We start from the raw sequence: 24127 nt of genomic DNA, 5'->3' as shown, positions 1-24127 counted from the left end.
ACCCCTGTCAGGAAGAGCTTCAACTCCCACCTCCGGCAGAGCTTTTCCCACGTCCCGGGGGAGGCGGGGGACATTGAGTCTGAGTGGACCATGTTCCGCCCCTCCATTGTTGAGGCGGCTGACCGGAGCTGTGGCCGTAAGGTCGTTGGTGCCTGTCGTGGCGGCAATCCCTGAACCCGCTGGTGGACACCGGCGGTAAGGGATGCCGTCAAGCTGAAGAAGGAGTCCTATCGGGCCGTTTTGGCCTGCGGGACTCCGGAGGCAGCTGACAGGTACCGGATGGCCAAGCGGAACGCGGCTTCGGCGGTTGCTGAGGCAAAAACCCGGGCGTGGGAGGAGTTTGGTGAGGCCATGGAGAATGACTTCCGGACGGCTTCGAGGAAATTCTGGTCTACCATCCGGCGTCTCAGGAGGGGGAAGCAGTGCAACGTCAACACTGTTTACAGTGGGGATGGCGTGCTGCTGACCTCGACTCGGGACGTCGTGAGTCGGTGGGGAGAATACTTCGAAGACCTCCTCAATTCCACCTACACGCCTTCCATGAGGAAGCAGGGCCTGGAGACTCTGAGGCGGATTCCCCAATCTCTGGGCTCGAAGTCACTGAGGTAGTTAAAAAATTCCTTGGTGGCAAGGCCCCGGGGGTGGATGAGATCCGCCTGGAGTTCTTAAAGGCTCTGGATGCTTGTGGGGCTGTCATGGCTGACACGCCTCTACAACGTTGCGTGGACATCGGGGACAGTGCCTCTGGATTGGCAGACTGGGGTGGTGGTTCCCCTCTTTAAGAAGGGGGACCGGAGGGTGTGTTCCAATTACAGGGGAATCACACTCCTCAGCCTCCCTGGTAAGGTCTATTCAGGGGTCCGTCGGGAGGTTGAACCTCGGATTCAGGAGGAGCAGTGTGGCTTTCGTCCTGGCCGTGGAACAGTGGACCAGCTCTACACCCTCGGCAGGATCCTTGAGGGTGCATGGGAGTTCGCCCAACCAGTCCACATGTGTTTTGTGGACTTGGGGAAGGCATTCGACCGTGTCCCTCGGGGGGTTCTGTGGAGGGTGTTAGAGATTTGCTCACTCCAACTTATTTTGCAAGAACCACACGGGAGACAAGTAAGTCCTTTTAGACACCTGCAGGTGGAGAGTCCATTCGTCGCTGTGTGTGCAGCGATGATCGAATGGAGGTCTGAAACTCTCCTTCCTGTAAGGGCATATTTATTAGGAGAAGCAGAGTGGGGGTTGAGAGTTGACAGGTTTGGTGAACCCCCGGCCTCTGGTAAGATCAGAGCAGGGGGTGTTTTACGATGTTGTGGGAAACAGAACAACTTTGATTGCTTCCTCTGCAGCTGGTCAATCAAGCAGAGAATGCAACCACTTTATTTTACTGCGTTGTGAGAGCAAGACAAGGTTGGTTAATCATTATAGTCGACATTCCAACATAATCCTATGATAAAGATAACCTGGAAAACCCTAACATCTCCCTCCTATTTTATCATATGATTATGTCTGTCATGCTGTCATGTGTCGTCCGGATCATTTCCTGTTTTATTGTGTGATTTCCTCTCGTTCCAGTCAGTGTGTCCTTCCCCTGTGCGTCCGGTCACGTGATTCCCCTCCTGTGTCCATATAACCCGCGTCTTTCCCCGTATCCAGTGCCAGTGCGTCTTGCCTTGCTGAGAACACTAGCGATCACGAAACCCTTGAGTCCACGTAGAAAGCCTTGTTTGAACGTGTTTGCTCACCGATGTTAACTTGGTTACATCGCTATCTTGTTTTTGTATTTCACACGGTTCGAGGCGCTTTGATTTCTCCTTTTTCTCCCTCGGTTCGAGGCGCCTTAGTTTCCCCTTTTTTCCCTCCTCGTGAGGCGTTTTTTTGTTCGACCATCAGTGGAGACAATAAACACTTTGTTGAACTTTGGAATCTCTGCATTCGAGTCCTCTCCCTGTTCTGCGCCTGACAGATAATTTGATAAACTTGTTATGCATGTTATAATTATTTGATATATATAGTTTATTTAGTGTAGCAACTTTTGGAGTTCAGTAGTTTGCCGAGGGAGACCGTGAAGGCAGCAGGGGGGAGGAGACAGGAAGAGAGACGCTTTGGTAGAGTGAGGCACAGTGTGTGTAACAGTTTGTTGGCTCGTATGTTGAGCTCTTGTTTTGTGAAATAAAGAGCCGGTTATCAAACCCACGACTAGCCTGGTACTTTGGTAACACTACAATATAGTTATATAGATCTGTGGAAAAATTGGAGCCGCAACTGACGATGTACTTCCAGACTCAGCAGCGGTGTTTTTGTTTTATTTATTTTTTTAGGTGACACAGAGTATGAAGAGTGCGATGAATTTAATGATTTGGAGTGAGACGAATGGTTCAATAAAATTATTTATATTATAGTTATTTGATACGTATATAGTTTATATATAGTTATTGTTAGGGTTGACAAATTACTTTGATCGTATGATTATGTTGGGATGTAGACTAGAATAATTAACTTTGTTAAAACCTTACACCTTTCCTTGACTCGTTGAAACTTTCCACATTCAGTTGTTGAAACCTTCCAAATGATGTGGAAACATTCTTGCTGTGAGTTAGTTATCTAAAATGCTCCACTAGTATCTGTTTCCACAACCTTGTAAAACAAAACACTAAGACCCTCTGCACTGATTAACCAGTTTGCAGAGGTGACTCCCAAAACCTGTTCACTCTTACCCCCACCCTACTTTTACTCAATAAATATTGCAAGAGGTGAAAGTTAGACTGCTTTCAAGCACCTCTGTACCACACAGGGGTGATGATGGCTTGCTCCGCTTGCAAGCGCAAAGCGGGCAAACTGTCTCAACGTGTGCTTCTTGCATAAAAGGTAGAGTGGGTGAAACTATTAGTTATATAGGCCTGTGGAATAATTTGAATTGCAATTGATGACGAGTCCGAAGTCAGCGCCGCATGCACTTCCGGGGTCAGAAGCGGCATTGTTTACACAAAGGACAAAGATTTTGATGGAATTAATGATTAGGAGTGACACGGATGGTTTAATAAACGTGTTATGTTATTGGAATAACTGTTAATGTTACGTCAGGTACGTTCTCAGCTCCTCGTTTCTGTTTATGCAACGTTAGCATACCGTCTTGTTTAGCCCAAATTAGGGCCCGCGGGCCACATCCGGCCCATGGGGCCATTTAATCCGGCCCGCCAAACCTCAATAAATTGTATTATTAAACTTTTTTTTGGGTCATTTTCCCTGCAATTACTATGTTTCCCCAATAGATGGGGAAGCGCCCCACCGCACATTTACTCCCGGAAGCCGTGTCAGAAAGCTCTGTGCACACTCAAGGGCGTGTACTTACTAAGTAATACGGACCCGGCGCACTCCGCGCTCTATTTCCATCAGTGCCGAATTTCGTGTGGGCTGTGACGTCAGGATTCTCGTAATTCGCGCGCTGAGCTTTTAGATACAGTTTTACGCTAATGCCATCCACAAACCTTCCCCTGGAATCCTTCCATTAAAATGAGTGGCCCGACGAAAAGAAAGGTGGACACTGAGTGCCGAGTGTTTAAAAAAGAGTGGACAATTTGGCTCGATCTACGTGTGTGAGCAGACGTTCAGCCACATGAACGTCAACAAAGCCCGTCACAGATCTAGGTTAACGGATGGTTCAGCCCCCTGGTCTAAATTTAGAACCAAATTCCGCCCGCCAGTCAAAACGTTTGCCCACTCCTGGTTTAGCTTGTTTTTGCCAGTTCATGTCTGTTCTTGGTGTTGGATTTTGTCAGATGAATTTCTCCTAAAATTCGACTTATGTTTTTTTTTCTTCTCTATTATGCATTTTATGGCTGGTGCAACTTGTACTGCGGAGCGACTTATAGTCCAGAAAATATGATATATATAGCAAACGTGGTAGAAAATAACTAAAATATATATGTAAATAAATATAAATAAGTAAATAAAGATGGAGGGATGGATTGTAATGTAGTCATTAATTATAATGTTTTATGGTGGTGACAGTTTTATTATTTACTATATGTACTATCCCAATCTGAGGTACACCGGGACCCCTGAAGAGATTAAGTCCACTTTCAAAGTTCCATTGTATTATCTTTTCAAGCTCAGTCACTCCAAGGCAGCTCGTTTTGGAATTTTTCTCTGTTGGTGTATATTTAGGTTCCAGTGAGATTTTGATATCAAAAATGTGTTTCTTAAAAGGGTAAATCCATCCCAAATTAATTGTATAAAACAAGACTTTTTAAGTATTTGTTGAAATGGGGGGTGGCACGGTGCTCACTGGTTAGCATGGCCGCCTCACAGTTAGGAGGGTATGAAGGGAAACAGACAGGAACTGGCACACTAACTTAACATCATCACAAAACACCAACAGGGCTGACTGACCGACAGGGATGGCAAACAGAAAACAACCGAGGGAAAAACAGAAAGATACGAACGACGAGACAAGAAATAATCCAACAAGGTTGTGACACGCAGACAGGACTTAAATACACGACAGGTAACGAGAGGCAGGTGCGAATGATCACACTGATTACAGGCACACAGGAGGGGAGGGGTGAGCACACAGGCACACGGACAGAAACTATGACAATATGCACATAATAAAACAAACGGGGACGAAACGTGACAAAATAACATGCAAAATTTTTTGTATAAATATTGAAAATATAAATATTATACGTGTGTGCATGTAACATGTTAACAAGACATACTGGGCAGGCTAATGACTTAGCGGAAAAATGCTAATTCGTGATCGTGCTAACATGCGAAAACGGACCTCTTAAGGAATGTAAACCAACATTTGGAGCAATACTACATTGTCCTAAAAGTTAGACATATGTGATTGTTCATTTCTCTTGTTAGGAGACCCATTTACATCGTCAATGACTGCTGTACCACGCGAACGTGAAACAGGAAGTGCTATCGCCTGAAAACGGCCTTCAAAATAAAGCGCTTTACCTCAAATCAAAGCACGACTGAATAACATGAAATGGAGAATTCTTAATACATATTGTAAATATGTTTTTAGAACAGTTTTTATTATTATAATTTTTTATAACAAGGTACAAGTGTACATGTGTAATGTCCTGTATTATTTGTTTGTTGTATCTGGGCGTGTGAGGGCGGAGCCAGGAGTGAGAAGTGACTTCAAGCGGGTGGGTTGTGCGGGCTTCTTAGCTGGGCAATCAGTTGGTGTGTGAAGCGCATGGGCGTGAGTTGTGGCCACCAGCAACTCCTGTTTGCATGTGTTTTTCTGTTGCTTCTGAACATTCTTGATGCACTGAGGGGTATTACATTGGTGTCAGAAGTCTTGGGTTCACTTGTACTGACTTTTCAATGCTACGCGGATGACACCCAATTATATATGCCGTTATCGATGACAGATCCACAGGACTGCTGTAATCTCGAGGCGTGCCTTGCGGAGATTAAGCAATGGATGTCTCTCAACTTCCTTCGTCTTAACCCGGATAAAACTGAGATGTTGATAATTGGTCCTACTCGTTATCAACATTTATTTAAGGAAACCACTATAACTATAGATAACCGTACTATCACTCAGAGTGATACGGTAACTAATCTCGGGGTAATATTTGACCAAACGCTCTCCTTTCAAAAACACATTAAGAATATAACCAGGATTGCGTTTTTTCACCTTCGTAATATTGCTAAGATTCGTCCTATCCTCTCGACTGGGGATGCGGAAACTATTATACATGCGTTCGTCACGTCGCGCCTGGACTACTGTAATGTATTATTCTCTGGTCTTCCTAAATCCAGTATTAAAAGTCTACAGTTAGTGCAAAATGCCGCTGCGAGGCTGCTCTCACGGTCAAGAAAATTTGATCACATTACCCCAATATTAGCCAAATTACATTGGCTCCCGGTCCATCTAAGATGTGACTTCAAGGTTCTTCTACTAACCTATAAATCACTGCATGGCTTAGCGCCTTCATATCTCGTCGACCTAGTCGTTCCTTATGTTCCGTCTCGTAACCTTCGTTCGCAAAACGCTAGTCTTTTAGTTATACCGAGGGCCAAGAAAATGTCTGCAGGGTCTAGAGCATTCTCTATTCGGGCTCCAGAGCTTTGGAATGCCCTACCAATGGATATTAGAACTACTACCTCAGTAGAAACATTTAAGACACGTTTAAAGACACATTTCTATGAGATGGCCTTTAACTAACTTGTGATGGCCGATTTGGCCGGAGTTTGTTCTGTTCTCTCTGCCCACCTCCTCCCCGGCTGGGGAGGGGGTTAGGTGGCTCAAAAGCTGATAGCGGCTGGCTGGATTCTCGGGGACCAGTTCGGGATGGGGGAGCAGCGGCTCGGCCCCCTTGAGGACACTGCCAGGACAATCGAGGGCACCTCCGACATCCATTTTTTTTCATTGATTTTCATATTATGTATTACTTGTGCACTCTGCATCCATTACAACCTGGTGATCCTGAAAGGGGGATCCTTCCATCTGTGGTCCCTTCTCAAGGTTTCTCATTTTCCCCTGGCAGGGGTTTTTTGAGTTTTTCCTTGCCCTTCTGGGAGCTTATGATCAGGGGATGCTTTGAGAAAAATTGTCAATTTTGGCTATGTGAAGCCCTTTGAGACTATTTGTGATTTAGGGCTATACAAATAAACTTGACTTGACTTGACTTGACTTTGTCAGTCGTCGCAAAGTGAACGAGGAGGCCGGGGCATGTGTCGGCGACGGCGGGCGGCCGGAGGTTAAGGTGGAAGCCGTGCCGTGCAGCGGCTACAGCGAGCGGCCGAGGGTAAAGGAGGAATGTTATTGACATGCCTGAGCCGAGTTGGTCCCAGCGCGATCGCCATTTTTGTGGTGTTTCGCGCCTTCCTGATCGTGAGCCCGCCGAACTGGAGCTACGTCATGACGCAGCGGCGGCGCTGGACGTAAATAAACATGGCGATGCCCTTGAGCTCGCGTGGCCGGCGATGAAAGCGCTTACGTTTTCTGGGAAGGGAAGTTGGGAAGCGTATCGAGCACAGTTCGTGTTGGTGGCTGATGCAGCGGATTGGTCGGAGAGGGTGAAAGCGGTACAACTGAAGCTTTAACTGACAGAAGACGCTACATCCTGTCTGCAGCTGCTGAGGCCCGGGGAGAGATTAGATTACAGCGCGCTGGTGAGAGCGTTGCAGAGGCGCTTTGGGGAGTTCAATTTAAAAGACTCTCTGCGCTGTGAGTTCAAGCAGCGTGTTCGGCGCCCGGATGAGCCGCTCCATTGCCTCGCGCATGAGATCGAGAGCCTGGGTCGGCGCGCATATGCTGGCATGCTGGTTGGAGTCCAAAATGAACTGGTATGTGATCAGTTTATTCAAGCTCTCAGACTGGATGAGCTGCGCCTGCACGTCCAGTTAGCCCATCCGACAGCGCTGGGAGAGGCGCTGGCCCTCGCCATGGAAAGGGAGATTGCAGTGAAGGGGACGCTACAATCATCAACCTGCTCCATTTCGGCAACGTCGTCAGAAGGGGAGGAACGCAAACCGGCGTGGGTGGAGGAGCTGATGTGTGCAATAAACGCTCGCTCAGCACAACGTGAGGAAGGAAGCAGTCGGCGCGCGCGCTCCGCGGTCTGCTGGGGTTGCGGGCAGTCTGGTCATCTACTGCATAGCTGCCCGAAGATGACAAACCAGCAGGGAAACGGGAAGGGATCCGTGTAACCCGGATGACGCGGACCCTTCCAGATGGTGACCGGGAACAGCAACCGGCATGCGGAGGGGCTGTGCGCCGAGACCCCCATGTCCGGAGTGAGCCTGTTGTGATGGTCGGATGGACAGACGTGGGGGACCCCAGCCATGTTCGCGTGCTGATTGGAAATGTTTCCTGCATGGCCCTGGTGGACACAGGGTCTTCAGCTACGATTGTGAGGCCTGACATTGTTCCAGTGGGAACCGTCTTGCAATCGACTTTTACCAAACTGAGGACGGTGACCGGTGAAACAGGCCAGATGAAAGGAAAAGGGACCTTTGCGTTTACCTTGAGGGGTCTGTCAACGATTTACTCAGCTTGGGTAGCGGACGTGAGTGACCCTTGTATGCTGGGCCGGGACTTTTTGAAAGCTGCAAAGTGTGTGGTGGACTTGGGTGCTGGAGTGCTCATCCTGCTGGATGCAGCAAGTGGGGCTGATTGTGGCGCCTCAACGCAGCACTGCGGAAGTGAGCATCAACACCACAGACTCTGCAGAGGAGAACCTGCAGGTGGGGACGACACTGCCCAGCCCTCCCAGGTTGATCGCAGCACTGAACCCTCCCCCCAGTCTACGGTAGAGTGGGTAGAGTTCGCTCGCCCCGAGATGGACCACTCACTGGTCGAAGCAACGTCGTCCTGGCCAGCTGCGTCAGCAGCCTTAGCCCCCGGTCAGCAAGCAGAGGACCGGACCGGGACGATCCATTCCATCTTGGAGAAGAACTGTGATGGGCTGGATGTCGAGCAGCGGGAGCAGTTGTGGCGGGTGCTGTGGGGCTTTGAATACATCTTTGCCCTCAGTGAGATCATTCTCACTGAGGGCAAAGATGGGCCTCACTCACTTGGTGGAGCACCACATCAACACCAGGGACGCGTGACCGACGCTTACCTCTGGTCCAGCAGGAGGCTGCAGATCAGGAGGTCGGCGCCATGCTCGAGGCAGGAATTATAGAGCCCTCCGACAGTCTGTGGGCGTCTGGCGTGGTCATGATGCCCAGAAAGATGAGTGCCAGACTGTTAGAGATTTGCTCACTCCAACTTATTTTGCAAGAACCACACGAGAGACAAGTAAGTCCTTTTAGACACCTGCAGGTGGAGAGTCCATTCGTTGCTGTGCGTGCAGCGATGTTGGAGGTCTGAGAATCCTTCCAACTGCAAGGACATATTTATTAAGAGAAAGAGTGGGGGCAAGAGTAGACTGAATAGGAAGCCCTTGCTCTAGTCAGGGGATGTTTTACGACCTTGTGTAGGATGAGACAAGGTAGGTTATTTATTACCGGTTGCATTCCAACATAATCATACGATAAGGATAATCTGAAAAACCCTAACATCTCCCTCCTGTTTTATCATATGATTATGCCACCGCAAACAACAAAGACAAGTAAAAAAAACACACACATATATATGTATAATGAAGAAAGAAGAATAGTAAAAATAAAAAACAATAAACAATGATAGCAACACTTTCCAGTGAAGATGAGGCATTACCTTAATACCCCAGATCAAACTTATTGTGTAAGCGAAAAACCTGCCGGCCAGATGTTATTAGCAAGAAAATTCTTACACGGTCCCTTTGCCTTAGGCGACCAGAATGCTAACAATAAAAAACAAAAACAAAAACACAGAAACAGTACATCAGTGTATCCATTACTTGCGAAGCATATTTGATGGTCAAATCAACAAGTTTCCGTAAAACATGCTCAACAGAACAGCATCCACGCAATCCACGTCTCATTATCATTATCACATCTGTCACGTCTAAGAAGTTGTATATGTGCTCGTGTTCTCGTCAGCTGATGATGTTCTAGTCTGTAGGTGTGGTCTGTCACACACACTGGCGCACACACTCGTGTCCAGTTGGCAGGCAGCATCGGATAAACCTTGTGACCACAAAGCCACCAGCCATTCTGTATGAAGTTTGTTCCGTTCGATGGTGTAGCCATGTTGGTTGGAGAGCCTTCACCACCTGAAATGGCTCTCTTATCTTGACACTCATCGGTGATGTCCAAAGCTCCCATCCAGTTTCCTCCTGTCGAGCAGTCGTCGTTAATGCAGACGTGGGTCACGTTACCTTGGATGTAACATGTAATTCACTCCAGCTGGTCTCTCTGTGTAGGCCACTTGTGGTATTGTTCACCCTCTAACAGTCACATTGAGATTTGCCCAGAATAGCTGATCACAGGCACTGTCTGCAAGTCCAGGGCGGTAAGGGTCGGCATCTTTGACTGTGACAGCACGGTGTTGATATCCAACTCCTGGATGCCGTGTCCCTGTAAAACAATGCTCTAGACTTTCTTGCTACGTTTCACACAATAATAATGATGAGTAAATCATCAGATACCTCTCGTGCATACACTCCAACAAACGTTAAGCAGATGTGAGATAACTTGCATGAAGTCTACTTAACCAAACATTGAGTAAATATGGGATAACTTAAAAACTGTCCCGGTCAACAACAATTCATAAATAGAAACTACAAGGTATAATAGATAAAGAACTTCTCTTTAGCTAGACAAAGAACAAACCTGGCAGATGTGTTGGCCTTGAGCGAAGGTATGAGACCTCCGGTTCAGGCCGGCCAGCGCTTCTACAAAACTAATTATCCTGACATTTCCCCACTGTTTATTACATATTTGCTCAAATTGTCATGCGGTCGCGTTTATTTTTCCGGGTTTCTGTCTCGTCGATGTCGTAATTTTACTTCCGGTTTTATTTTGTCGTTCCTTCCGTTTCAGTTTGTGTTTCCTTCCTCGGTGTTGGTTGTCTTGTCTTCCCTGATCCCGATTGTGTGCACCTGCGTAATCGATACTAATTGTCATCACCTGTGTCCCCGCCCTTTTGTGTGTATTTAGTCCGTGTCTTCCCCTTGTCTTGTGCCAGTGTGTCTTGCCTCGTCCCGACCACCAGCGATCCCTTGATGTCCGAACTCTCTGTAAGAACCCTCCTTTTTGTCTCGCCACCGAACGACGCTTTTGTTTGTGCCTTGGTCTCCATCGCCTTTTTGTCTCGCCCCAGTGCGACTCCTTTAGTTGGTACTTTTTGCTACGTGTTTTCCCTCGTAAGAGGCGTTTTGATTTGTACTTTTAGCCTTTTGACTCGCCTCAGTGCGACAGCTTTTGTTTGTACTTTTTGCCACGTGTTTTCCCTCGCAAGAGGCGATTTGATTTGTACTTTTGCTCTGTGTGCTTGCTGGAATAAATCCAAGATAGAAACGACTCTGCATCCAAGTCCTTCGCCTTGTTCCCGGCCTGACAGTACACACTGGCCAGACATGGACTCGGCAGAGTCGGAGCACCTGTGCGCCGCAGTGCGCTCCCATGCCTCACTGCTCGCCCAGCACCAGAGGGAATTGGGCGACTTGGGAGAAGAGATCCGAGGACTCGCTAAGAATCAAGAAGATTTCAGAGGAGCGGTCGCCACCCAAGTAGCAAAGCTGGGTCAGCAAATGCAGGAAGTGCTCTCGCTCTTAAACGCGGGACCAGCAGCGACCTCCAGTACACCCGTCGCTTCCCCCGTTACTCCCATTGCAATAGCTCCCATGACTGGCGGTGCCAGACTGGCTCCTCCAGAGCGCTACTCCGGAGAACCCGGCCTTAGCCGGGCCTTTATTACAGAATGCGAGATGCATTTTGAGAGTTCCCCAGCAGATTTCCCCACCGAGCGCTCCAAGGTGGCCTACATGGTATCATACCTGACGGGAAGGGCCCGCACGTGGGCCACCGCGGAATGGGCCAGGGATTCCATCTCCTGTCGCTCTCTCCCCGCTTTCATCCAGGCCCTGCGAACGGTGTTCGATCCAATCTCCGCTGACCGAGACAAGGCTCGCCAACTCTGTCAGATAGTCCAGGGACAAGACACCGTCGGAGACTACGCCATCCGGTTCCGCACGCTGGCCGCGGTGTGCGGTTGGAACGCGGCGGCACTATATGACATCTTCCTCCGGGGCCTGTCTGGACCCATACAGGATCAGCTAATCCCCTTAGACCTTCCCACCGACCTCGACGCCCTCATCGCTCTGGCTATCCGCACTGACAACCGGCTGCAAGAGTGGAGGAAGCACCGAAGCAGCAACGCCCCCGCCTTCGTCCCAGTAGCCGGCCCTGACGTTCACCACTCCAGGCTGTACGGGGATCGGCAGCGCCAGGAGCCAGAACCGATGCAGTTGGGCAGAGCTAAGTTAACAGAGGAGGAGAAGTTACGGCGGCGCCGAGAGGGAAGATGCTACTACTGCGACGAGCTCGGACACCTCCTTCTCTCCTGTCCAGTGAGGAGGACCCTGAAGGTAAGCGCCTTCTCTGCGGCTCTGTCCCCGGGGCGAGTGCTCCCCAAGGGCAGGATTACACAGTTGGGAAGAGAAATAGAACTCGAAGTATTAATAGACTCCGGAGCGGACGAAAGCTTGATAGACTGGGCATTTGCTCGCCGGTGGGGGGTAAAGACTGAGCTACTGAACACTCCCGTGAAAGCTAAGGCACTCAATGGACAGGCACTCTTTGAGATAACTCACATAACAGAACCAGTCTCGCTGTCAATTGGTCCCCACCAGGAGAACATACGGCTACATGTCGTGACCTCTCCAATGAACCCTCTCATTCTCGGGTATCCATGGCTTCAACGCCACAACCCCGCTATAGACTGGGGATCAGGGGAAATAACGGGATGGGGGTCCGACTGTCATGATTCCTGTATCAAGTCTAACCCGCGCCCTGTGCCTCCTGCTCCAGACGCGCCAACCCCAGACCTAACCGGGGTCCCTGCGTGTTACCACCAATGGGCCGAGGTATTCAGCAAGGCCAAGGCTACCTCTCTGCCTCCCCACCGTCCGTATGATTGCGCCATTGACCTCCTGCCGGGTTCAACTATACCCAAGGGTAGGCTTTATTCTCTTTCGGGACCTGAGAAGCAAACCTTGAATGAATATATAGACTCCTCCCTGCAAGCAGGACTGATTCGACCATCGTCGTCGCCTGCGGGGGCGGGGTTCTTTTTCGTGGGCAAGAAGGACGGCACCCTACGTCCCTGCATTGATTATAGTCCCCTCAATCAGATCACCATCAAGAATCGGTATCCGCTACCACTGATGTCGACCGTGTTCGACCAATTACAGCAAGCCCGGGTGTTCACAAAGTTAGATCTGCGCAACGCCTACCATCTGGTGCGCATCCGGGAAGGGGACGAATGGAAGACAGGGTTCAACACCCATCGAGGACATTTTGAATACCTCGTCATGCCATTTGGCCTCACCAATGCTCCCGCTGTGTTTCAGGCCATGATAAACGATGTTTTGAGAGACTGTTTGGACCGGTTTGTGTACGTATATTTGGACGATATTTTGATTTATTCCCCAGATCTGAAGACCCATAGGGTTCACGTCGAGACGGTGTTGCAACGACTCCTTGAACACCAACTATACGTAAAGGCCGAGAAAAGTGAATTCCACAAGAGCACCGTTTCTTTTCTCGGCTTCATCGTAGCCCCGGGCAAGGTTGAGATGGACCCGGCGAAAGTAAGCGCGGTAACGGAATGGCCTACCCCTGACTCACGCAGGAAGGTGCAGCAATTCCTGGGCTTTGCCAATTTTTATCGGCGGTTCATCAAGGGCTTCAGTGCCACAGCGGCTCCCTTGCACGCGCTCACGTCTCCTAAGGTCCCCTTCCGCTGGTCAGCAGAGGCGGAGGCGGCCTTCCAGGAGCTAAAGAACCGTTTCAGCACCGCTCCCATCCTCACGCTTCCTGATCCGTCGCGGCAGTTTGTGGTGGAGGTGGACGCCTCCAATCAAGGAGTAGGTGCCATCCTTTCACAGAGGGCCAAGAGCGACAACAAGCTCCATCCGTGCGCGTTCCTGTCTCGACGGCTGACGCCCGCCGAACAGAATTATGATGTGGGGGATCGCGAACTGTTGGCAGTAAAGCTGGCATTAGAAGAATGGAGACATTGGTTAGAGGGAGCACAGCAGCCTTTTTTGGTCTGGACAGACCATAAAAATTTAGAATACATAAAGTCAGCTAAGAGACTGAATTCACGCCAAGCCCGCTGGTCACTTTTTTTCAATCGTTTTAACTTCACTCTGTCCTACAGACCGGGATCCAAGAACACCAAGCCTGACGCCCTCTCCCGTGTTTTCAACTCAGATCCAGAAATTAAGGAGCCCGAAACCATCCTGCCTCCTCATTGCCTGGTTAGAGCAGTGACCTGGCCTATCGAAGGCCGGGTACAGCGGGCCAATGGTAACAAGCCACCCCCTAGTGGTTGCCCTGAGAACCGACTATTTGTCCCTGCTCAATTACGATCCCAAGTCATCCATTGGGCTCACACCTCCAGACTCTCCTGCCATCCGGGCATGCGCCGAACGCTGTTTGTCACCCAGCAGCGATTCTGGTGGCCCTCCATGAGGGCAGACGTCAATGAATACGTTGCAGCCTGTCCCGTCTGCGCCCGGAATAAGAACTCCCACGGCGCCCGTATGGGGTTGCTGCATCCCCTACCCATTCCTTCGCGCCCATGGGCAGAGATATCCATGGACTTCGTCACCGGGCTTCCGGCCTCGCATGGGCGAACCACCATACTCACAGTGGTGGACAGATTCTCAAAGATGGCTCACTTTATCGCCTTGCCCAAGCTCCCGTCCGCTAAACGAACGGCCACCGTGATGATGGACCACATATTCCGGGTTCATGGGTTCCCGAAAGACATTGTTTCCGATAGAGGGCCCCAATTCGTATCCAGGTTTTGGCGGGAGTTTTGCAGGCTCATAGGGGCAACCGTGAGTCTCACGTCAGGCTATCACCCGGAGGCAAACGGACAGACGGAACATATTAACCAGCAGTTGGAGACAAGTCTCCGCTGCCTGGTCTCCCAGAACCCCTCCTCGTGGAGCAAGAACCTCTCCTGGGTGGAGTATGCCCACAACTCCCTGCCCACCACGGCTACAGGTATGTCCCCCTTCAAGTGTGTGTATGGCTACCAGCCCCCTGTCTTCCCTGACAGTGAGCCGGAGGTGACGGTGTCTTCAGCCCACGCCTTGGTGCGCCGCTGTCGTCGCGTCTGGTCGGCGGCTCGGGCCACGCTGGTCCGACAGGGGGACCGGGTCAAGCGGATGGCTGACCGGAGGAGACGTCCGGCGCCCATGTACCAGCGAGGTCAACGTGTCTGGCTATCCGCCAAGGATCTTCCCACCGGGGGGACTCCAGGAAACTGGCGCCTCGCTTCGTGGGTCCGTTCCCCATCGCCAAGGTCGTGCACCCGGCCGCGGTGCGTCTCCGCTTGCCCAGGTCCCTTGCAGTCCACCCCACCTTTCACGTTGGGAAGGTCAAGCCGGTGGTGGACAGTCCGTTGGTGCCAGATCCTGCGCCCCCTCCGCCTCCGCGGACTGTGGGAGGTGGGACGGCCTACACCGTTAAAGAACTATTGGATGTGCGCAGAAGAGGCCGGGGCTGGCAGTACCTGGTGGACTGGGAGGGTTATGGGCCGGAGGAGCGGCAATGGGTGCCGCCTAGTTATATTTTGGACCCGGGACTTTTGAGGACTTTTATGCGGCTCACCCTGGGGCTCCTGGGCCGTCTGGGATCCGGCCCTAGGGGGGGGGTTCTGTCATGCGGTCGCGTTTATTTTTCCGGGTTTCTGTCTCGTCGATGTCGTAATTTTACTTCCGGTTTTATTTTGTCGTTCCTTCCGTTTCAGTTTGTGTTTCCTTCCTCGGTGTTGGTTGTCTTGTCTTCCCTGATCCCGATTGTGTGCACCTGCGTAATCGATACTAATTGTCATCACCTGTGTCCCCGCCCTTTTGTGTGTATTTAGTCCGTGTCTTCCCCTTGTCTTGTGCCAGTGTGTCTTGCCTCGTCCCGACCACCAGCGATCCCTTGATGTCCGAACTCTCTGTAAGAACCCTCCTTTTTGTCTCGCCACCGAGCGACGCTTTTGTTTGTGCCTTGGTCTCCATCGCCTTTTTGTCTCGCCCCAGTGCGACTCCTTTAGTTGGTACTTTTTGCTACGTGTTTTCCCTCGTAAGAGGCGTTTTGATTTGTACTTTTAGCCTTTTGACTCGCCTCAGTGCGACAGCTTTTGTTTGTACTTTTTGCCACGTGTTTTCCCTCGCAAGAGGCGATTTGATTTGTACTTTTGCTCTGTGTGCTTGCTGGAATAAATCCAAGATAGAAACGACTCTGCATCCGAGTCCTTCGCCTTGTTCCCGGCCTGACACAAATTCACACATCACCGTAAACAACCCCTTTTCTCGACTCTCAGTCGTCGGATCACATTCATGAGGACAAATATGTTTACACCAAAGGATAAACGTTGCGATGTCATCATTCAGAATCCCATGGATCTGGGAAAAGTCTGGTAACACAGATGCAGGAATTTTGCCATCAACATCATCACGTTGCCACTCAGACATTAGATATATCTGAGCAATCTCGTCCTCCATGGGCGATATTACTGTAGTGGCGAGACAATTAAACAGAGCACGAAGACACGATATGCAACGTCCATACAAGGTGAGCATAGCAGCAAACACTACAACTGATGGTAAAATTGAGGACACAATGGCGTTATACTTCCCAAAAGCAGTCATTCACTTGTAGTGCTCTTTCATTCTCGTTTTGAGGGATCGCAGGCCTGCAATCGCCTCCGTCAGGCTCCCATCAGGGGCGGTGTTGTTGGGGATGAAGGTGCAGCATTGTTCTCCAAACATTGCGCAGACCCCTCCTTTCTCAGACAACAACATATCATGAGCATTGTGGTTCTGGATCAACATTAGGGAAGGCGTGGCTAGCTGTTCATGCACTGCCTCGAGCCCCGCTTGTGTCCGTTTGCCCAATTTCTGCATGTTGTAATGGATGTAATTTATCCTGTCTACGTTCTTGTTCATCGTTCACCAGCAGCAAATGGAGGACTCCCATCCCGCTGCAATTTGGTCACTTAATTCTTATTAATCAGGAACTCCTCTAGGGACTCCAATTGCATCAATTTCGGTCAAATCATCGTCGCCTCTCAAATTTAAAGATATTTTGGGTTTTACCAGCTTTTTTCCCAGATCTTGGCATGTTGATGTATATACATTTTCGTTTGACTACATTCTCTGAAAGCAATGGCTTCTTTTTTTTTTCTTTTCTTTTTTCTCTCAATTGATATCATATAGAATGCTCTGTCACACATTTCACAATCCAGTTGACGTGACAGATTTCACACAATCTTTGGTCAATGGCAATGGTACAACATAAATAATCGGTCGCAAATCCATACATATGACATGTTCAATTTTTTTTTCTGTCTTTGCAGCTTGTTTTGCCATAAGCAATCAATTGTTTCTTTTTTCGGTTACTCTTATAGTTAGTTACCTGAAACAAATTATCCACATTCATTCTAGATATTCATCCCATTCTTTAACATCTACAGCGGTTGTTGACAAAGTACACATATAAACATCATACTTTCATGGCAGTCCAGATCCGACACAGCAGATCATCCTGCAAAGGTGAAATTGATCTTTTAAATTGAAGGCATTCAGTGTTTTTGTTTTTGTTGAAACAAGCTCTACAAAAAAAAAAAATGTTTGTTTTGTTTTGAAAATGTTTTGAATATGAATCAAATCCATATGTTGTATAAAGCTGACTGACCTGCCCCACTATCCCTCCTCTTGAGCCATGTGACGCGCACCATGACTCAATATTGCTGCCCATTTACATAGGTTCTTTGGTAGGGTAGGTCATTTATAGATGCCATTCTCTAATCTTGCCCCTCTTTTCGTCCATAATTGAATTTCACTCTATGGACTTTGTCGCTGCACATCTTTAAAAATGTTTCAGTGATTTAATCTGCTTCTTGTGTGTATAAAATTTGAAGTGTCTTCTGCGCTGCAGCTTTGTGGTTCTGTCTGCAAGCTTGTTACCTCTTGACACCTTATCAGTCTCGTGTGTGTGTGTGTACTGCACACGTGCACATAGCTACTTTTCGTGGCAATTGGACTGTTTTGACAACTAGCTTAGCAAGTAAATGGATGGCCTCCCCGAATGGGGAGCGACTCAGCTAGCAACTGATTAGACATTTTCACTTTCTTGTAGTTTCTTTAGTTACTTTTCAATCGTTTTCTCATTGTTTATCACAAGAATCTTAGAAATTTGAATGCAAATCAAAATGTATGTTTTATTTTACTCAATTGTATGATTTAGAGAACCCATATGTAGTAAAGTTTTGTATTACTACATATGATTTCATCATCATTTAATTTGACTTTCTCTCCAAAACGCTTCTTAATTTCTCAGTTCACACATCTTCTACATGTGTTACTGGTTCTCCAGTTTTTTCTCTAGTTAATTATCAATCCAAAAGCTACGTTTTCTTTTTACCATTCAACCTGCTCAAAATCACTCTTTCATCAAAGTCGCTCGACTAATTTTCTATAGTAGTCGCCAACGACTTCAACCATTCAACCTTTCATTCAGGCAATCATTCATCAATGTTCATCATATGCATCTCACACAGTCTCCAAAAAGGAGTCTTCTTATCACATTGGTCCCATTTCATCCACGCTCACCACACAACATTCATATATCATTTTCAACTCAAGTTTCCTGGTAGAACAATCCACCAATTCAAAAAAAACTTAACTAAAACAAACAACTGGCAAATTAATCTGAATTTTTTTCTTTGTTTTTAAATTTGAAGAAGTCAATCTCTCAGATTTAGCTTGCATTTAGAATTTTGTATAATCTTATAACACAACCAATCAATTATTCCTATTAAATGTAGCATTGCAAAATATTAAATTCACAATTTAGCGTCTTCCAATTCCCGAAAGCATGTTCTGTTGTTTTGTTTACTTCGAATTTCTCATGTGGGCTCGACACTTAACATGCACTGGTGTGGATTAGTTTCTGCTCACAAACAGATTTCTCTCTTTTCCTCTCATTTTTATCTGTCAAAATTGTTTCTGTTCTGCGGTGTAAATTGAATAGACAACAGTGTAGCACATTTCTTTATACTAAAAGTTTAGCCAATCTTCATCAATTTAACACATACGCACACACATGCACAGCTCTCGCGTGCGGAAGGTAGGTCCCAGCACCAATGATTCGTCACAGGCTGGCCATTTCCTGTGGTCGATCATGAGCTGGTCCCTCCCATGCACACAAGGACAGCACATTCTAATTTTATTTATTTATCTTCTGGAAGCAAGTTGCATTTCTTTACCACTTGATTTGCATATTTTAACTTCAGTGTAACACAATTTGATCCCTATTCATTTGTAATTGGGCATACAAACAGCATTGTCATACTTCTTGTGTGGACAGGGGCTCTAATAATCTAAAAAGATTTTTGATAACCTGACAATGACATGTTTTGCTGTCATATGGGAGAGGTTTCAGATCTTTTAAATTTCGATACATGATTTGCATAGGACCGAAACTCCTCTCGCCCCTTGCTTGAGCCGCGGCTTGAGCTGCGGCCTTGCACCTGCTCACAGGGGCCTTATTGTCTCCTGGTCTGACAAACACTTGTGACCGCATCAGTTTTCATCTTTCTAGCTTTTGTCTCTTGAATTCGTTCTCATCTCTTTGTGAAGATTTCAACCACACTCTAGCACTTCTACCACTTCTTCCACATTTCAAATTTCCTTGTACTCCATACATTTTCTTCCACTTCAGCATGTATTGCATACAATTAAGAAATCTACTTGCCATGAACTTCTCATCTCAAAGAAGAGCAGAGCAAGAGATTTACTGTTCTTATTTCCCATCTCAATGTTAGTAGTTTAAGGTCTTCCATTTTTTTTTCCAATTTTTTTTTGCTTTCTTTGAGGATCCTCAATGCAGGTTTAAATTGACCTTTCAACAAATTACTAGCCTCTTTTATTGCCGTGGATAAACGCTAGAACTGCTATTTAGTCAATTTATCCTACCAGTCACAAACTCAATCACACAAACTCCAGCGCTTTTTTTTTTTAGGCCTCATAGCTCGGACAAACCAAAGCCGTATCTCATAGCTCGGACAAACCAAAGCCGTATCTCATAGCTCGGATAAACCAAAGCCGTATCTCATAGCTCGGATAAACCAAAGCCGTATCTCTCGTGCACCTCTACATTTTACGCGTTTCACAACAACACAATCACACAACTTCAGGCCTTTAACTTACTTGTCCCCTGGTTCGTTGCACTGCCGGGTCCCGTCAATCCACCTCTGTCAGACGAAGGCAGACCTAAGATGCAGGCCCAGCGAAGAATTCTCTTCCCAGGACTTTCTCCTCCAGGTCCTCCTAATGGACGCTGGCTTGTCGACAATGCAGCACGTCCTTCTTCGTCAGACAGATAGCGGGTATGAGGGGTCCCGGGTTTCGGCACCAAAATGTTAGAGATTTGCTCACTCCAACTTATTTTGCAAGAACCACACGAGAGACAAGTAAGTCCTTTTAGACACCTGCAGGTGGAGAGTCCATTCGTTGCTGTGCGTGCAGCGATGTTCGAATGGAGGTCTGAGAACCCTCCCAACTGCAAGGACATATTTATTAAGAGAAAGAGTGGGGGCAAGAGTAGACTGAATAGGAAGCCCTTGCTCTAGTCAGGGGGTGTTTTACGACCTTGTGTAGGATGAGACAAGGTAGGTTATTTATTACCGGTTGCATTCCAACATAATCATACGATAAGGATAATCTGAAAAACCCTAACACAGACCGCGTTTCTGTGTGGACTACAGGCCACTTAATAAAGTGACGAGGAAGGACTGCTACCCGCTTCCGCGGATAGATGAGACATTGGACTTGGTCTCAGGGTCTGCCTCGTTCTCATCGCTCGACTTGCGCAGTGGCTACTGGCAGGTCCCTCTCACCGCTGAGTCCAGACCTAAAACGGCATTCTATACCACCCGTGGGCATTGGCAGTTTAAGGTCATGAGTTTTGGACTATGCAATGCACCAGGAACATTTGAGCGATTGATGGATACCGTGCTCTCAAACATTCCAAGGCAGAAGTGCTTAGTGTATTTGGATGATGTCCTCGTCCATGGCGGGTCCTTCCAGGCCGCACTGGATTCTCTGAGGCTGGTGCTTGGGAGAATTGTGGCGGCTGGAGTGAAGCTACATCCAGAAAAGTGCCACCTTATGCGGCGAGAGGTGGAGTTCCTGGACCACCGTGTAAACGGCGAAGGCATCAGCACATTGGAGGAGAAGGTCAGTGCAATCAAAGACTGGCCAGTACCGAGAGACCAGAAGCAGCTTAAAAGCTTCTTGGGTCTGGCCTCCTCCTACATACGGTTTGTGAAAGGATTTTCTTGCATTGGTGCGCCCTTGTTCCGCCTCCTTCGAGGTGACCACCAGGAATGCCCCATTGGGGGCTGCAGGGGCCACAGGCCCCTTTTGGGGGCCACAGGGGCTCAGGGGGAAAAGCTCCCTGGAAACTCTTGGATTTTGGCAGTATAGCAACCCCAAAACCATTAATTTCATCATTACTCAATTTCAACAGTTTTGTTAAAAAAATATTCCTGCTTGGTGGGCTACCAAGGTGAATATAATACAGTCAAGCCTCGGTTTTTGACCACAATCCATTCCAGAAGGCGGTTCGAGAAGCGAATCGGTTGAATTCCGAACCTATTTTTCCCTTTACAAATGGATTTATTTTTAATCCGTTCCAAGACTTTTTTAAGCATTTTTTTCATTTGCACATTTTTGTCCGATCGCGCAACTGCAGCGCACCGCCGAACACGCAACCGTAGCGCGTCGCCGACCGCGCAACTGCACCGCGCTGGTTGCATTATTGTGACAGAGCCGTCGCAGAAATTTAGAAAATATTTTTAAACTCCTGATTTACTTTACAAAATTCAAGTGGACCTAAGTGCGCAGGAAGCTTAATTTTGTCCGATAGTGCAACTGCAGCGCACCGCCGAACGCGCAAACGTAGCGCGTTGCCGACCGCGCAACTGCACCGTGCTGATTGCATTATTGTGACAGGGCCGTCGCTGAAATTTAGAAAATATTTTTAAAGTCCTGATGTACTTTCCAAAATTTAAATGGACCTCAGTGCGCAGGGAGCTTAATTTTGTTTGATCGCGCAACCGCAGCGCGCCGGGCGCTCACTGTCGCATTGCTTTAAGAGCGTCTTTGTGTTCCGAGTTGTAAGATGACGCTGCTCTCGATCCATGCCCATCTGAAGCAGTTCCTGATCCCGTTCGACTTGTCTATTTCCTTTGCATGATCCTCGTCTTTTTTCTCTAAAACTTTCGCCATGCTGGCTAAAACCTTTGCTAATTAGGCAAATGAGTAGGCAAATGATGTGACAAAAGTAGCACCAAATTGCTGCAGAAAATAAGGCGGCTGTTGTCGCAACAGTCGCCACTCCCCATATAAAAACAATTTTCTCAACGGATCTACACGATTCACGAAAATGATACTCCCGACGGAAAAAAAACACGGAAATCTCATCCCTGCTTCACATGGACGCCGGACTGTCAGGAGGCGTTTTCCAGCCTAAAGGGGGCGCTCATCAGTGCTGGACACAGATGCTAGTAATGTCGGCATGGGGGGAGTGTTGTCGCAGGTGGCGCCAGATGGTGAGAGAGTGGTGGCCTACTTCAGCCGCACCTTCAGTAAGAGTGAACGCTGCTACTGTGTCACCAGACGTGAACTGCTGGCATTTGTTTTGGCGGCACGTCACTTCAAATATGACCTGTTTGGCGTGCCATTCACCGTCAGGACTGACCACGCTGCCCTGCAGTGGTTAATGTCATTCAAGGAACCTGAGGGTCAAGTGGCACGGTGGCTGGAGGAGCTGCAGGCATTCCACTTCACTGTGGTGCATCGGACTGGGGCCCGGCACGCCAACGCCGATGCCCTTTCCCGACGACCGTGTGCTGTTGACGCCTGCACCTACTACGACCGGCGGGATGCCAGGGAGTTGGATCTGTGTTTCAAGGGCGCTGCTGCGGGACCATCGTGCTGCACCTTGGAAGTTGTGGATGCTGCGAAGTGGGCTGTCAAGCAGGAGGGGGACCGCGATCTCGGCCCAGTGCGTCAGTGGGGTCAGAGTGGCAGGAGGCCACCCTGGGAGGACGTGATGGGGCCAAGTGCCTGTGGAGAAAGTTCTCAGTGCTGCGCCTGAAGGATGGCGTGCTTCAGCGTGCGTGCTTCAACGTGTGTGGAAGGAACCAGCCACCGGGGAGGAGAGGTTGCAGGTGGTGGTGCCCGGAGCTTTCAGAGGGGCGGTGCTGAGGGCCTGCCACGGGGGCACTGGTTCAGGACACTTTGGCAGTGCGAAGACTCTCCAAGGGCTGCGGCAAGGGTTCAACTGAGGTCAGCATTGTCGAGATGTGGAGGACTTCTGCCAGCGTTGTGATGAGTGTGCAGCCTACAAGGGGCCTCAGGCCCAGTCGCATGCACCGCTTCAGCAACAGAAGGTTGGGGCGCCCATGGAAAGGGTTGCTGTGGACATCATGGGTCCTTTTCCCATGACGGACAGAGGGAACCGTTATGTGCTGTGTGCGATGGATTACTTCACTAAGTGGCCAGCGGCATACGCACTTCCAGATCAGGAGGCAGAGACGGTGGCTGACGCGCTGCTGTAGGGCATGTTCTGTCGGTTTGGGACTGCTGACATTCTCCACAGTGACCAAGGCCAAAATTTCGAGTCCAAGGTTTTTGCTGTGCTTTGAGAGCTCCTGGACATGCAGAAGACACGCACCACCCCTTTGCATCCGCAGAGTGATGGCCTTGTGGAACGGTTTAACCACACCATGCAACAGGAGCTCGCCATCCTCACTTCCAATCACCAACGTGACTGGGACCGACACATTCCGCTTGTGCTGATGGCTTATCGTTCGGCCGTTCAAAGTTCCACGAGTTGCACTCCTGCTCTGCTGATGCTGGGCCGGGAAATCAGGACGCTGGCAGAGTTGGCGTTCGGTAGGCCACCTGGTGACTCTGAGGTACAACCGGGGCTGGAGTATGCCCGGAGACTGCAGGACCGATTGGAGGCGTTGCATGCATCCGCCCGGGACCAGCTGGAGAAAGCCGGAACTACAACGTGCGGTGCAAGGGGTGGAACTTCCAGATTGATGAGCTAGTTTGGGTGTACACACCCAAACGGAAAATGGGGCGCTGCCCCAAGTTGGACAGCCATTGGGATGGCCCGTGCAGGGTGCTTGAGCGGGTGGGGGTGGGGGAGGTGGTCTCCCGAGTGGCGGTTCCCCCTAGGGGCAGAAGGGTTGCCCTGCACCGAGACAGGTTGGCTCTGTACCGGGGCAGTGAGGTTCTCGTGTTTGAGGCGGGGTTGGCTTCATCCGCCACTTCGGGACGTGCGGTGGATTCATGTTCCTCAGATTCCGCCAGTGTTGTCCCTGCTCAGCTGGCACGACGGCTGGATGACTTTTTGTGTTGACCCCTTGGGTTTTATAAAGGGGAGGGCAGTGTAATGTCCTGTATTATTTGTTTGTTGTATCTGGGCGTGTGAG

Source organism: Syngnathus scovelli, chromosome 8, assembly GCF_024217435.2.
Source record: "Syngnathus scovelli strain Florida chromosome 8, RoL_Ssco_1.2, whole genome shotgun sequence".
Taxonomy (NCBI): domain Eukaryota; kingdom Metazoa; phylum Chordata; class Actinopteri; order Syngnathiformes; family Syngnathidae; genus Syngnathus; species Syngnathus scovelli.
The sequence above is the reverse complement of the archived record's forward strand: the minus strand, read 5'-3'. Positions refer to the sequence as shown.